This window comes from Rhinopithecus roxellana, chromosome 7 (genome assembly GCF_007565055.1).
Source record: "Rhinopithecus roxellana isolate Shanxi Qingling chromosome 7, ASM756505v1, whole genome shotgun sequence".
NCBI lineage: Eukaryota > Metazoa > Chordata > Mammalia > Primates > Cercopithecidae > Rhinopithecus > Rhinopithecus roxellana.
The window spans coordinates 31,335,023-31,349,453 of NC_044555.1; positions in this window are offsets into that span (position 1 = coordinate 31,335,023).

Sequence of the window (14,431 nt, forward strand, 5' to 3'; positions counted from 1 at the left end):
AAAGTGCTTTATAAAAGATAGTAACCCCTTGCTTGCTATTTTCACTAAAGATAGTTTATTCCAATTTGTATTTTAGTGCTGTTTATGACATTTTAGATATGTATAACATTTAAATTTATGTGGTTATATCCATTCTTTAGTGATGTCTTCCATTGCTTTTCAACTTGGAAGGGCTTTGTCTTTCAAAGATCTGAAGGACAAAATCTGTTCTCTTTTATAATAGGTTTTTGATGGTTTGATATTTTAAATTCCTTTTTTCTTTTTTTGAAATGGAGTCTTGCTCTGTTGCCCAGGCTGGCATGCAGTGGCGTGATCACGGCTCACTGCAACTTCTGCCTCCCAGGTTCAAGAGATTCTCCTGCCTCAGCCTTCTGAGTAGCTGGGACTACAGGCCAGCACCACCATACGCAGATAACTTTTGTATTTTTAGTAGAGAAGGGGTTTTACCATGTTGACCAGACTGGTCTCGAACTCCTGACCTCAGGTGATCTGCCCACCTCAGCTTCCCAAAGTGCTAGGAATACAGGCGTGAGCCACCGTGCCCAGCCTGATATTTTGAAATTTAATTATTTAATCCTAATGTACTGGTATGTATTTTGCTATGTGCTATAAGGTGAGGACCTAAATGGATTATCTGCTCCCCCGCCCAAATAGCTAACCAATCATAAGAGAATTGTCTTCGAAAAATCCTTCCATTCTCCACTGATGTGCTTTACCTCATGTAACATAAATAGTGATATGCTTTTGAACTGTCTCTTATGTTATACTGACCTGTTTATTCTTGCCACATTACCATCAATGCCACATTGATTTACTTATTGTTGCCTTATTAGATTTTAACAGATAGAAAGATTAGTCCCTTCCCAATAGTTTTTTTTTTTTTAACAAATTCTTGGCAATAGTCTTACATAGTCTTATTAATATATTATTATATATTTAAATAAATTTCAAAATCATTCCATCAATGAAATGACTGGTTAATTTAATTGTGATGATATTTCCTAGACATCAATTTGAAAACTTTCTATTTGGCAGCCCTCACATCTTTTAAAATAAGTCTTCATTTACAGAATACTCTTGAGAAATTGTTTCATTTGTCCCCGAAATTAAACAATTTTGTGAGGATAATAAGAGTCTGTGTGTGTGTCTGTGTGTGTTTATTTGCATGTGTGTAGTATCATAAATCCTTTCAATCTGTGGGTTTTTAATTTGGGGTTTTTGTTCATTCCTAGGCAAGGAGTTTTTCTCTACTACAAGTTGGATTATTGTATCTGTTTTAAATATTTGGTTTCTTCCTGAGAAACACCTATAGTTATCTTGTTGGATCACCTTTCTCTGTCCTTTATCATTGCTGTCATCTTTGTCCTTTTCCTCTGAATTCTGAGAGCTAATCAAATTTATCCTTCATATTACTGATTTAATTTTCTGAAGTTCTAATTCTATTTGTACTGCTTCTAATGCAGATTTTAACTGTCATTTCATTTTAGGTTTTGATTTGTTTTGTTTTTTACTTTAAGTTCTTATTTCAGCCAACTCAATTTTCCTTTATGCCACGTATATCTCAATGCATTTTCTCCTTATGATTTCCTCACTGTTTCGCAGAAACCTAATTCATGTATTTTCTGGGGACAACATCAACTGTTTTTGAGAATGCTCTTTGTTTTGTTTTGTTTTGAGATGGTGTCTTGCTCTGTTACCCAGGCTGGAGTGCGATGGCCAGATCATAGCTCGCTGTAACCTTGAACTCCTGGGTTCAAGGGATCCTCTCGTATCAGCCTCCCAAGTAGCTGGGACTACAGGTACACACCACCCCATGAGGCAATTTTTTTTTTTTTTTTTTTTTTGAGACGGAGTCTCGCTCTGTCGCCCAGGCTGGAGCGCAGTGGCGTAATCTGGGCTCACCGCAAGCTCCACCTCCTGGGTTCACGCCATTCTCCTGCCTCAGCCTCCCGAGTAGCTGGGGCTACAGGCGCCCACCACCAGGCCAGCTAATTTTTTGTATTTTTAGTAGAGACGGGGTTTCACCATGTTAGCCAGGATGGTCTCGATGTCCTGACCTCATGATCTGCTGTCTCAGCCTCCCAAAGTGCTGGGATTACAGGCATGAACCACTGCGCCCGGCCCCTATCTGGCTATTTTTAAAATTTATTGTGGAGACAAGGGTCTCACTTTGTTACCCAGACTGTTCTCAAACTCCTGGTCTCGAGCGACCCTTCTACTTCGGCCTCTCCATGTGCTGGGATTACAGGCGTGAACCACTGCCCCGGGCCGAAAATGCTATTCTCTGTCTATAGACACATATGGCATTCTCATACATTGCTGGTTCAAGTGCAAATGGTACAATCTCTGATAGTAAGGAATTTGGTAACATCTAACAAAATTACCTATGCATTTACCCGTTGACTCAGCAATCCTCCTAGGAATTTACCTTAATAATACACTTCCACAAACAGTGAAAAAACATGCTCAAGGTTATCTATTGTGGAATTATTTTGAATAGCAAAATATTCAAAACAATTTACATGCCCATCCATAGAGGACTGTTTGCATAAACATTGATAAGTCTACACAATGAAACACTATGCAGTCATTACAAAAAAGAAAAGAAAGAAGATCTTTATGAACTGTTATGGAATATGGAGTGATTTTCAGGATATATTTTCAAGTAGTAAAATGAAGGCCGGGTGCGGTGGCTCACGCCTGTAATCCCAGAACTATTGGAGGCCGAGGAGGGTGGATCACCTGAGGTTGAGAGTTCAAGAGCAGCCTGACCAACATGGAGAAACTCCATCTCCACTAAAAATACAAAATTAGCCAGACATGGTGGTGCATGCCTGTAATCCCAGCTACTAGGGAGGCTGAGGCAGGAGAATCACTTGAACCCAGGAGGCAGAGGTTGCAGTGAGCTGAGATCGCACCATTGCACTCCAGCATGGGCAACAAGAGCAAAACTCCGTCTCAAAAAAAAAAAAAAAAGTAGTAAAATGAAGGTATGAGAGAATTTATATATAGCATACCTTTGTATATGTCTATGTGAATGTATATTTGTATCTTTGTGTAAGGATATAGTACTTATATTTTCAAAAACACTTAAGAAGGATAAATCGTATACGGAGAAATGAATGAGAATGGGATGGAAGGGGTAGGAATTGAAGTGAAGTTTCTCTGTGTATTCTTTTTTAAATAGTGCAACTCCCATTAGGGATTCTTCATGGGTTTAACTAAACCTTCAGACTCACAAAACTGCCATGGACTATATTTGGCATCAGTCCACTCAAAGGGATACACAACCAACCACAGCTTGCCAGCAGGACAGCATGGAGTGTTTACCTTCCATGGGTGTTCTTACAACAAATCAAAGAGCAGTCAGACTACCTATACTGCGGCTTTTCTCACTAGTTTCCCAAGTGGTAGTTTAGGTACAAAGGAACAAGTTTCACTTCAGACAATGGTGGAACTTAGCCTGATTTAGCAGCCTTATGCCCCATAGGAGCCAATAACTTTTGTAATAAGTACACAGGCATAGTTTCCAGGATCCCTCACATGGGACATAGCCAATTATAACAGTTACCACACTAAAGGAACGCCAAAATTATGGTATTTGCATCAAGTATTTAGATTTCATTTATGAAGTCTATCAGTCCAGATGCTATTTACCAGTCAGAAGGCACTTTTTTGCTATAAGTAATGTTGCCTGAAGTTGGAACAATTTGAGCGTGAAAAAATTATTACAATAGGCCGGGCACAGTGGCTGATGCCTATAATCCCAGCACTTTGGGAGGCCGAGGCGGGCGGATCACTTGAGGTCAGGAGTTCAAGATCAGCCTGGGCAACACGGTGAAACCCCATCTCTACTAAAAATACAAAATTAGCCGGGCATGGTGGCGTATGCCTGTAATCCTAGCTACTTGGGAGGCTGAGGCAGGAGAATCGCTTGAACCTGGGAGGCGGAGGTTGCGGTGAGCCGAGATCGTGCCATTGCACTCCAGCCTGGGCAACAAGAGTAAATCTCTGTCTCACAAAAAAAAAAAACAAAAAACAAAAATGACAATAATAAAACATTAATAGAAAATCCATCAGCCCATTGTGTTATACCAAAATAAATAAGTTAATAAAACATAAGGAGAAAGATGTTAAAAAGGAAAGCTTTTCTTTACAGAAAAATATCAGGTAGTAAATATAGAAGGCATTATTAAAAACGACCACTTTGAACTCTTGTAATAATCAATTCAAGCATCTCAGCAGATGCTAAAACCCAGGAGTGAAAGATCATTAGGAAATTGTTCATTCACAAGGTCTCCAAGTATCACCGCACAGATTATTTTACTAATTATAAAGGAAAAAAAAAATCCTTTACAGGTAAGAGATCTGGCAGTTACCACCTAAGCCAAATGATCAAACTTAAGATCATCAATCACCAATAATCTAATATAATATGTCCTTTGATGTGATGTATTAAGTTCACAACCGGCCGGGCGTCGTGGCTCACTCCTGTAATCCCAACACGTTGGGAGGCCGAGGTGGGTGGATCACCTGAGGTCAGGAGTTCAAGACCAGCCTGACCAACATGGAGAAACCCCGTCTCTACTAAAAATACAAAATTAGCTGGGCACAGTGGCACTTGCCTGTAATCCCAGCTACTCAGGAGGCTGAGGCAGGAGAATCACTTGAACCCGGGAGACAGAGGTTGCAGTGAGCTGAGATCGTGTAATTGCACTCCAGTCTGGGCAACAAGAGTGAAACTCCATCTCAAAAAAAAAAAAAAAAAAAAAAAAAAAAAGTTCACAACCTTACTTATGCAGTATTCTTACCAAAAAATGCTTAACTTTAATCCAATCAGGAGAGACCAATCAGACAAATTCAGATACAGGCTGTTTTACAAGACAACTGGCCTGGATCCTTCAATAAAAGTTAATGTTGTGAAAAAAAAACTAAAAAGTAGTGGGACTGTGCAAGATTAAGAGAATAGAGACATGACCAAAGACTATTTGTAAAACTTGGCTGGATTCTGGTTTGGAAAACTAGAAAGCTATAGACATTGTGACAATGAAGGAAATGTAAATATGGACTGCATATTAGATGATATTATTGATTAGTGTTAATTTTACTAGATGTGATAATAGTACTATAATTATGGGGAGAATGTTCTTTTTTTTTTTTTTTTTGAGACAGAGTCTCCCACTGTCACCCAGGCTGGAGTGCAGTGGTGCGATCTTGGCTCACTGCAACCTTCACCTCCCAGGTTCAAGCGATTCTTCTGCCTCAGCCTCCCAAGTAGCTGGAATTACAGGCGCCCGCCTCCACACCCAGCTAATTTTTTGTATTTTTAGTAGAGACGGGATTTCACCATGTTGGCCATGCTGGTCTCAAACTCCTGACTTCATGATTTGCCCACCTCGGCCTCCCAAAGTGCTGGGATTACAAGTGTGAGCCACCGCATCCGGCCAAGAATGTTCTTATTCCTAGAAGATGCAGGCTGAAGTTCTTTGAGGTGAAATGTCATGAGTGCTTCAACTTATTTTTAAGTAATTTTTTAAAAAGCACAAGGCCGGGCGCGGTGACTCACACTTATTATCCCAGCACTTTGGGAGGCCGAGGCAGGTGGATCACCTGAGGTCAGGACTTCGAGACCAGCCTCACCAACATGGAGAAAACCCATCTCTACTAAAAATACAAAAAATTAGCTGGGCATGGTGGTGCATGCCTGTAATCCCAGCTGCTCAGGAGGTTGAGGTAGGAGAATTGCTTGAACCCAGGAGGCGGAGGTTGCGGTGAGCTGAGATCATGCCATTTCACTCCAGCCTGAGCAAAGCTCTGACTCAAAAAAAACAAAAAAAGACAAATAATGAAAATGTGGTAATATCTATGACCATTGGTGAGTCCAGGTCAAGACTATGTTGGTGTTGGTCAAAATATTCTTTTAACTGTTCTCCAGGCTTGACATTTGCTCAATATTAAGCATTAGGGAGAAATGGTTCAGAGGAAAAATCATTTTGAGCCAAAAATCCTTCACCAAGGTAAGTTGTTATTCATTGTGAAGGCAAAAGAAATTCATCTTCATACAAACGAAAAAGAAACTTTATCTCTCTTTCTGAAAGGAAACTTCACAAGAGGGCTATCCAGATGCAGATCTGGAAAGTGTCCGCCAGCCAAGTGGGAGTTCCCAGTGAAAGATACTTCTCAGAGGAGCCCGGAGTTACTCAACTAGAGTAAATGTCTAGCCCCATACCACTGCCTTGCTTAGTCATTCACTGCAGGTTTTCCTATGAAGACTGTTTCGTTTAGTCATTGCCTTGTGTTTCCCCAAGTATATTGTGAAGTTAACACTAAAGCTGAGGCAGATCCTGAAGAAAATCACAGCTAGGGGCTGTCAGCTAGCTACACTTCTCACATCTGTGCAGGAGCCTTCTTGAAGGATATGAGTGATGAATGTCCATGCCTGTTATAGCACCCAGGGCTGGCTTCATGGGCATATAGGGGACCCTCTCTTAGAAGGGTCTTGCCCTAGGTTTAATGCCCTGCTGTTTCTGTCTTGAAATTCTTAATGATTTTACCTTTGAACTTTCATTTTTTAAATGAAGCCCAAAGAGACTTCACTGGGCAGTGGAATATGCATATGAGCTGAGGAGATACATGTAATATGCATGTGCTCTGTTCCTTGTCATCCCATTGTTGCCCTATTTGCATAGCGTTAGGATTTTTTTTTTTTTTAAGAGATAAGGGGCTCACTATGTTTCTCAGGCTGGCGTCAAATTCCTGTGCTCAAGCGATCCCCCTGCCTCAGCCTGCTGAGTAGCTGGGAGTATAGGTGTGTGCCACCACACCCTGCCAGCATGCCTTTTTTGAGTAAGGAGTTCTGAATTTTCATTTTGCACTGGCCCATGCAAATTACATAGCAGGCCCTGACAGCAGCTCTTTTTGTCCAGTCTCCAGTCCTGAATAAATGTCCAGCCTCTGGTCCTCCTGTGGGTATTATATCTTCTATTGCATGTAGTACAGATATGTTAGATATGTTAAAATTACCTTTCATTTGTCTGTTGGCACATTATGAGATACCGATTTTCTTCGTATACTTCTACTCTTAAAAAGCATAACTACCAAGAATTTGTGCATTATTTCTGTTCTTTCATCTGTTTTTCTACCCACAATCTTCTACTTCATTGTAAATGAAAGATCACTGTGATTATCTTTGTGGAAAAGACAGTTATCCTCCAGTATCTGTTTTTTCTTTCTTCCTTAGAAATAGAACCACAGTTTTGCTGCTCAGAATAAAGACCATAATTTCCTAGCCTCCCTTCCAGCTAAGTGTGACTAAGTTCTGGTCAACAGATATAATTGGAAATGTCATGTGAAACTCCCAGAAAGTTTTCTTAAAGGGAAGGATCGTTCTCTCTTCTTTCCTTCCTCTTTTCTGCCATCTGGAAAGTAGGCATTGCCACCTGAGACAAAGAGATAGAAGCAGGCTGGCAGAATAATTAGAAGGAGTATGTACATTGCTAGACATTTTTTATATGACAGATACACCTTTTTTTGTTTAAGTCACTATTATTTAGGGTTTTCTGTTAAAAGCAGCTGAACTTAATCCTTCTGATATAGTTCTTTAAATGAATGTAGAACAGTAAATGTATGTCTACTGTTGCCCTGCTCAAGGAGGATACTCCCAATTGGCCCCATTCAGTTCTACCTTGCCAGGGGCTGAGGTTCTCCTTTCATGCCTCCCATCTCCACCTTTTGGTCAGAGGTGGGTGTGAGTGGAGGAGACTTACAAATATCCAATATTATTGAAAGGTGGGCTGTCTACATACTGTGAGTTGGCATGGGTGGAGGAAGGGGAATTTGCACTCAACAACAGCCCCTACTGGAATCCCTTTAATTTGGCTCTTTGGTTATCATGACAGAAAGTTCATTCCACCCATCCCTCTGTCCTTCCTCTTCCATTTGAATTTCCATTTGACACATAAGTTTAAAAGTTTCTTTTATATTTTCTATGTAACTTTATTTCAACTTCAATGTAGACTAGAAGAGTGAAATTGATCCACAGTATATCAGTGAGAGAGAAGAGGGAGCAGGGGAGAACACTGAAAACAAGCAGAATAATACTTTGAAGTATAACCTATTCCATTATGGGAAGGGACTTTACCGATTATCAAGGTGATAACTAGTGATGGTATCACTGAGATATGATATATGTGGACCTAATTAAATCCTCAGAGGACTCTCTGCGATTCAAGAAGTATAAATGTATGTTGTTCAATTCCTTAATAAGTGACAGGTGACTTAAGCTCAGAGCAAGGTATTGGATGTATAGTGGTCAGGTGGAAGTTACAGCATTCCAACTACTCAATAGTTGAAGATGAAGCTTCTATGCTCGTACCACAACAACTGCTGCTCCTTCAAAGAAGTTCTTATGTGCAGGGACAGAGGATAAGTGTAAGTTAGGGCTTTCAACCACATAAACCTCAGTTCTTTCCCAGACTTCTGGTCAGCAATGATATTGAATCAAGCCCTCTGGATAATTTTTTTAATGCTGGCTCTGGCTGTCTGCATCAATAGCCCCTACAGGGACCATGTCTGACATTTATAAACGTGTTTACTCTTCCTTCCATCTAAATAGACAAGAGTCAGAGAATCCTCTGAATCATGCAGCTCAGGGCAATTTTAAGTCCAGGCTCTTCTTTAAATCATTCTTTTAACTTTCAATATTTCAAGACACAATTTGAACAAGAATGATTTTTAAAAAAACAGGCAGTGCCCTTCTTTCAGCAGATAATCAATTAAGTTCAAATCAGACTCACTTAAGAGATGCAGCTCTAGGCATTCCCACTGACTGGAACCAGGAAGGCAAAGTAAAGTGGTAAGGTAAACAAACAATTATCTACGCAATTTGATCAATATGGAATGCTAGGCAGACAAGACCTTCCTTAAAAGCATCATCTTGAGAGGGACTTGAATTTTAAACAAGATTACTGCCTTCAATTTCCTCAACCTATTTTTGTAAAAATACTGTTCAAAAGTGCTGAGGGAAGGTACTGGTTATTCTCTGTTTCTCTCTCCTCCACATTGATTTTCCACCGTTCTCTGTCCTGCTCTGACCCCCATGGAATGCATCACCTGGGCGCCCCTGCCTTTTAGCTTTTGGTTGGGTTGGGGCATTGGAGTGGGGATTGACAAGAGACTAAAGGGCAGGAGAGAAAGGTCATGGTATTTATTTCATCACTGTCACCATCTTTCCTCACCCCATCTTCCACAGCTGAGACATGCCCATGGTTGCCCCCTTCTAACTACAGCTTCTGTCCTGTTGTTGTCCACAGCTCCAGCTCTCAGCTGGGATCCCCTAACACCTTTTCCTCCCCATATCCTGTCAGGCCAAGTAGTGGCTTCCCATCATGACTAGTCCCTGGATGCTTCAATATCCCTTGTCGGTTTCCTTAACCCAGCTCATACTTTGGTGAATATTCCCATCTTTAAAACTCTATACAAAAATCTCAGCTGAGTTTGTCATGTGTTTCTTATTAGGATCCTGATTGATGGTCGACCATGTCAATATGACCTACTACAGCAGCTGATAAGCAAGGCTCTGGATCTATGTCCACTTTCTATGTTGTGCTTTCAATGAGTTCCTTAAAAAATTCAAAAATGGGTTGGGCGCAGTGGCTCACACCTGTAATCCCAGCACTTTGGGAGGTTCAGGCGGGTGGATCACCTGAGGTCAGGAGTTCGAGATCAGCCTGGCCAACATGGTGAAACCCCATATCTACTAAAAATACAAAAAAAAAAAAAAAATTAGTTGGGTGTGGTGTCACACACCTGCAATCCCAGCTACTCAGGAGGCTGAGGCAGGAGAATTGCTTGAACCTGGGAGGCGGAGGTAGCAGTGAGCCGAGATCACGCCACTGCACTCCAGCCTGGGTGACAGAACAGGACTACATCTCAAAAAAAAAAAAAAAAAAAAAAAATTCAAAAACGAAGCTGTAATTACAGTGTATATGCATGGTGAATATACCATTCTAAATTTGCTGAGCTGGGAAAGAATGTTTAAAAAGAGAAAGTGGGACATCTGTTATCAGTCAGCTGTTATCAGTCACCGAAGTCCTTTGCATGGAGATGAAAGTTCTTTAGCACCACTTAGATTGATAAATATAAGCATGAGTTAGCGTCTCATTATTTTCAATTGTTTTCATGTTTGTTTGGAATAAAAATTCGGAGCTAACAACTCTTGCTACAAGTGTAGAGCACTCATGTTTGTGGAAATCCCTCCAGTTTACATCTGCGATACATTAAAATAAAACTTTTTAAGAAGGTTTTCCCTAGAGGGAAATAAAAGCTGAAATCATAATTACTGCAAAAAAAAAAAAAAAAGAATATGCCCTAAGGTCGTCAGGGACAGGACAAAAGAGAGATTTAAGGATAAAAGGATACAAACAGATACTATGCAAGTGGCAGAGTTGCCAGGCCCTGTATATGCTCCTGACCAGTTCTCTATGACTTGAAGAGGTGAGGGATATGTAAAGATTGGCAATTGTCTCTGAGCATGTAATTTGCCATTTAATGGGAGTTTTCTCAGGACACACTAGCAGATCCAGTATTGGAGGTATACAATAAAACCACAGATTTTTAGACCAGAAGTTCTCAACTTGAAGTCAACTAATATAATTCAGGAGGATCTGTGATCTTGAAAAGGAAAAAAACTTACATACTCATTTTTGCTAACTCGTAACTGAAATTAATGTATTTTTTACTATGAATGTAGGTAACAAACAACTGTCATATTAGCAGTACCTGTCAACAACAAAAATCACAGGCATTGCTGACATTAAGGCACCAAAATATCTACAAATGTAATCATTTATCATGACCTATGTGGCTAATACGCTCCCAAGTACCCTTAAGCTCCTGCTTTAAGGTCCATAAATATCCCTGAGGAAAAAGTCCACCACGGCGCTCTCAGTCCTGTCTTGCTGAGGCACCCCACTGCACTCTTCTACAGTGTTCTTTCTTTCTAATAAAACTTTCCTAGGTGGGCGTGGTGGCTCATGCCTGTAATCCCAGCACTTTGGGAGGCCTAGGTGGTCGGATCACCTGAGGTCAGGAGTTCAAGACCAGCCTGACTAACAAGGTGAAACCCCATCTCTACTAAAAGTACAAAAGTTAGCCAGGCATAATGGCAGGGGCCTGTAATCCCAGCTGCTTGGGAGGCTGAGGCAGGAGAATTGCTTGAACCCAGGAGGTGGAGGTTGCAGTGAGCCAAGATTGTGCCATTGCACTCCAGCCTGGGAGAAGGAGTGAGACTCTGTCTCGAAACAAACAAACAAACAAACAAACAAACAAACAAACCAACCTTTCCTTTTTCAAACCTATGCTGTCGTTGGTAAATTCTTCTTACCAACCCATGAGCTGACCACTTTCTGATGCTGGGGCTCTGACACCTTGCTCGGCATCTTGGTCACCCATAGTGAGGCTTTACTGGGATTTCTCCTTTCTTTTTTTCCTCCCTGCTTCCTTTGATGGTCTGGTTCTTTACTCTTGGGAACTGAAGATCCTTGGCTGAGGTCACTCTTCGGTGAGATTCTGAAGCCCTAGAGAAGGGACACCTGTCTTTATTGCCTTTAGGGATCAGGGACTGGCCGAGGATTTTTTTTCCATTTTCTGACTGCCAGTGAATCAGCTTAAATATTCTTTGGTAATTGAGGGTATCTGGCCGAGGACACTCCCTGGTGTTATGGGAAGGCCAAGACAAAAAAGTGAATTCCCTACTGCCCGTCAGGATTCCCTACTGCCCGTCAAGTCCACTTTCACTTAACACTCTGTAAACCGTGACTTGGTAACAAGCAGCAGCAATCTCAACTCTGCGCAGACACACTCTACCGGTTGTGGACCCAAGTTTGGATTCACCTTCATCACAAGTACCTCATCCCAAGTTATGGGTGAGTTCTCCTTCACACTGGGTTTGAGCTGACCATTCAAACAAGGGTACTCTTGGACTGGTCATCCAGGCAAGGGCAGGCCCTCTATCCATGGTGGAACATCCTTGTATAGAGCAAGCCAACAGATAAAGGGAGATCCAAATCCCTCAGGGATGCCTCAGGGATCTTGTAGTCCTTTATCAAAATCCAACATGGGTTCAATTCATTTTTCAATTCCACTCGACTCGCCCTTGGGTTGCATACTTAAAAATTGGTCCCATTGTGACCCACACACTCTCAAAAAGAAGTGTATAATTTTCTCTTGTAATACAGCTTGGGTTCAATATAAACATCCCAATAATTTAAATTGGCCTCTTAATTGAACCAGCCCTGGATGGGAATATTATTTTACAACTAGCTTCATGTTGCCAGAACCTTTGAAAGGATTCAGAGGTCCCAAATGTTCAGGTCTTTTTGGCATTATCCCAAAACCCAAAAAAAATTGTCGCATATGCTTCCTCCCTCCCTGATTCTGTGTCTTAAATGATCCTTCCTTTTGCCTATCACACTCTCTCCTCAGTCTGCTCCCACTTCACCTACATCCTCTGCATCTGCTCCATCTGCTAATCAACCCCCTCCCATATCTAGACACTTTATCCCTCTCACATACTCACACAGGAGTCACATATACCACTAGTACAGTTTTGTCTCTCACAAGGTGGCAAATGAAGATTTGGGAACAATTCGAGTTTATGTTCCTTTTCCAATGTTGATCTTTTGCAAATTCAATCCAAGTTGGGTTCATTTAGCCAGGATCCCTCAAAGTGCATTCAAGAATTGGGGGTTTTAACTATTGTCTTTGATTTAACCTGGCAAGACATATTCATGATATTAACTACTTGCTGTCTCCATGAAGAAAAATCACACATATGGTCTTTAGCTCCAGCTTGGGCAAATGAGGCTCATGCTTGTAATCCTAACGATGATAGAGCTAGTGCAGAAGCTGTCCCCAGCACACAACCCAATTTGCAATATCAGGCTGCTGATATCAGCCCAAACAGAGATAAGGGCAGATGAGAATATATGATAACTTGTTTGTTGGAAGGAATGAGAAAGGCTGTAATAAAATCTGTTAATTTTTCTAAATTACAAGAAATCACTCAGGAGCCATCTGACAATCCTGTCCTTTTCCAAGCTAGACTGGTGGAGGCCATGCGTAAATATACAAATTTAGATTCCAAAAGCCCTGAGTGCCGATCCATTTTGTCAGGCTTCCCTAGACATCAGACTAAAACTCCAAAAGTTAGAGCAAGGCCCACAAACTCCCTTTTCTCCTTTATTAAATACAGACTTTAAGGCTTTTAATAACCAGGAGGAAACACCAAAAATAAAAAAGGCTCCATTAGAGGAGAAAAAAATGCTGTCGCCGAGCTAAATACATGGCAACAGCATTGGCACATTCTTTTTCGTTAGCTAATAACCCCAAGACTTGTCCCTATAATACTAACAGAATGGGGGCCTGGCATTGCTGTAGAAATCCAGGACACTGGAGTAAAGAATGTCCCAAACCTCTGGGTTACAAGCTGTCCCCTAGACCCTGTCCTTATTGCAAACAAGAGGGTCATTGGAAGAGTGAGTACCCCTCTCTCCCTTATGAGAAAGGGGGCATCTCTTCCTTCTGGGCTGTCACAGCCAAAACCTTGCCAACCCACCCAACAAAGGGATACTACAGTATGAGGACTAGGGCAAGGGCAAGGGCAAGGGCAAGGACAAGGACAAGCACAAGCACCTCTCACTCTATTCCTGGATTATGATCAAACCTCTGAAAGTCATCCTCTAGATGACTGATGGGGCCTTGAGGCCACCCAGGCCCCTATGTTTTCCATCTCTATGGACAAGCCTTAAGTAAATCTGATCATAGATGAACAAGAGAGAATGCTCCTTGTAGATACACGGGCCACTTATTCAGCTTTAAACGTTTATTATGGCCCAATGTGCCAGTCCTCCATTTTCCTCACAGGTATTGATGGAAAACCCCAATGAGGCTGTTTCACATTGCCACTTCTTTGTAAAACAGAAGGTTATTCCTTTACTCACTCATTTTTAGTCCTGCCAAACTGCCCTGTTCCATTATTAGGTCATGACATATTCACAAAATTATAAGCTAATTTACAGCTAAGACTCCCCACCTTCTAGCTGTATTAACTCACATGTCACTAAAAGAGCCACTGGAGTCTATAGAATTTCACATTCTAAAACAAGTGCTATTTGAGGTTTGGAATACTTCCATTCCTGGCCATTCAATATCAGCTGCTCCCATCATCATTCAGCCTAAAAATCCTAAATAAGTTCCCTAGAAACCCCCAATACCTCTTGAAACCAGAAGCACGAAAAGGGTTAAGCACCTAATAACAATATTTTTAACCCATGGATTATTGCATCCATGCAATGTGCCTTGCAACACTCCCATTCTAGCAGTAAAGAAACCAGATGGCTCCTACCGACTAGTAGAGGGTCTTAGAATCATT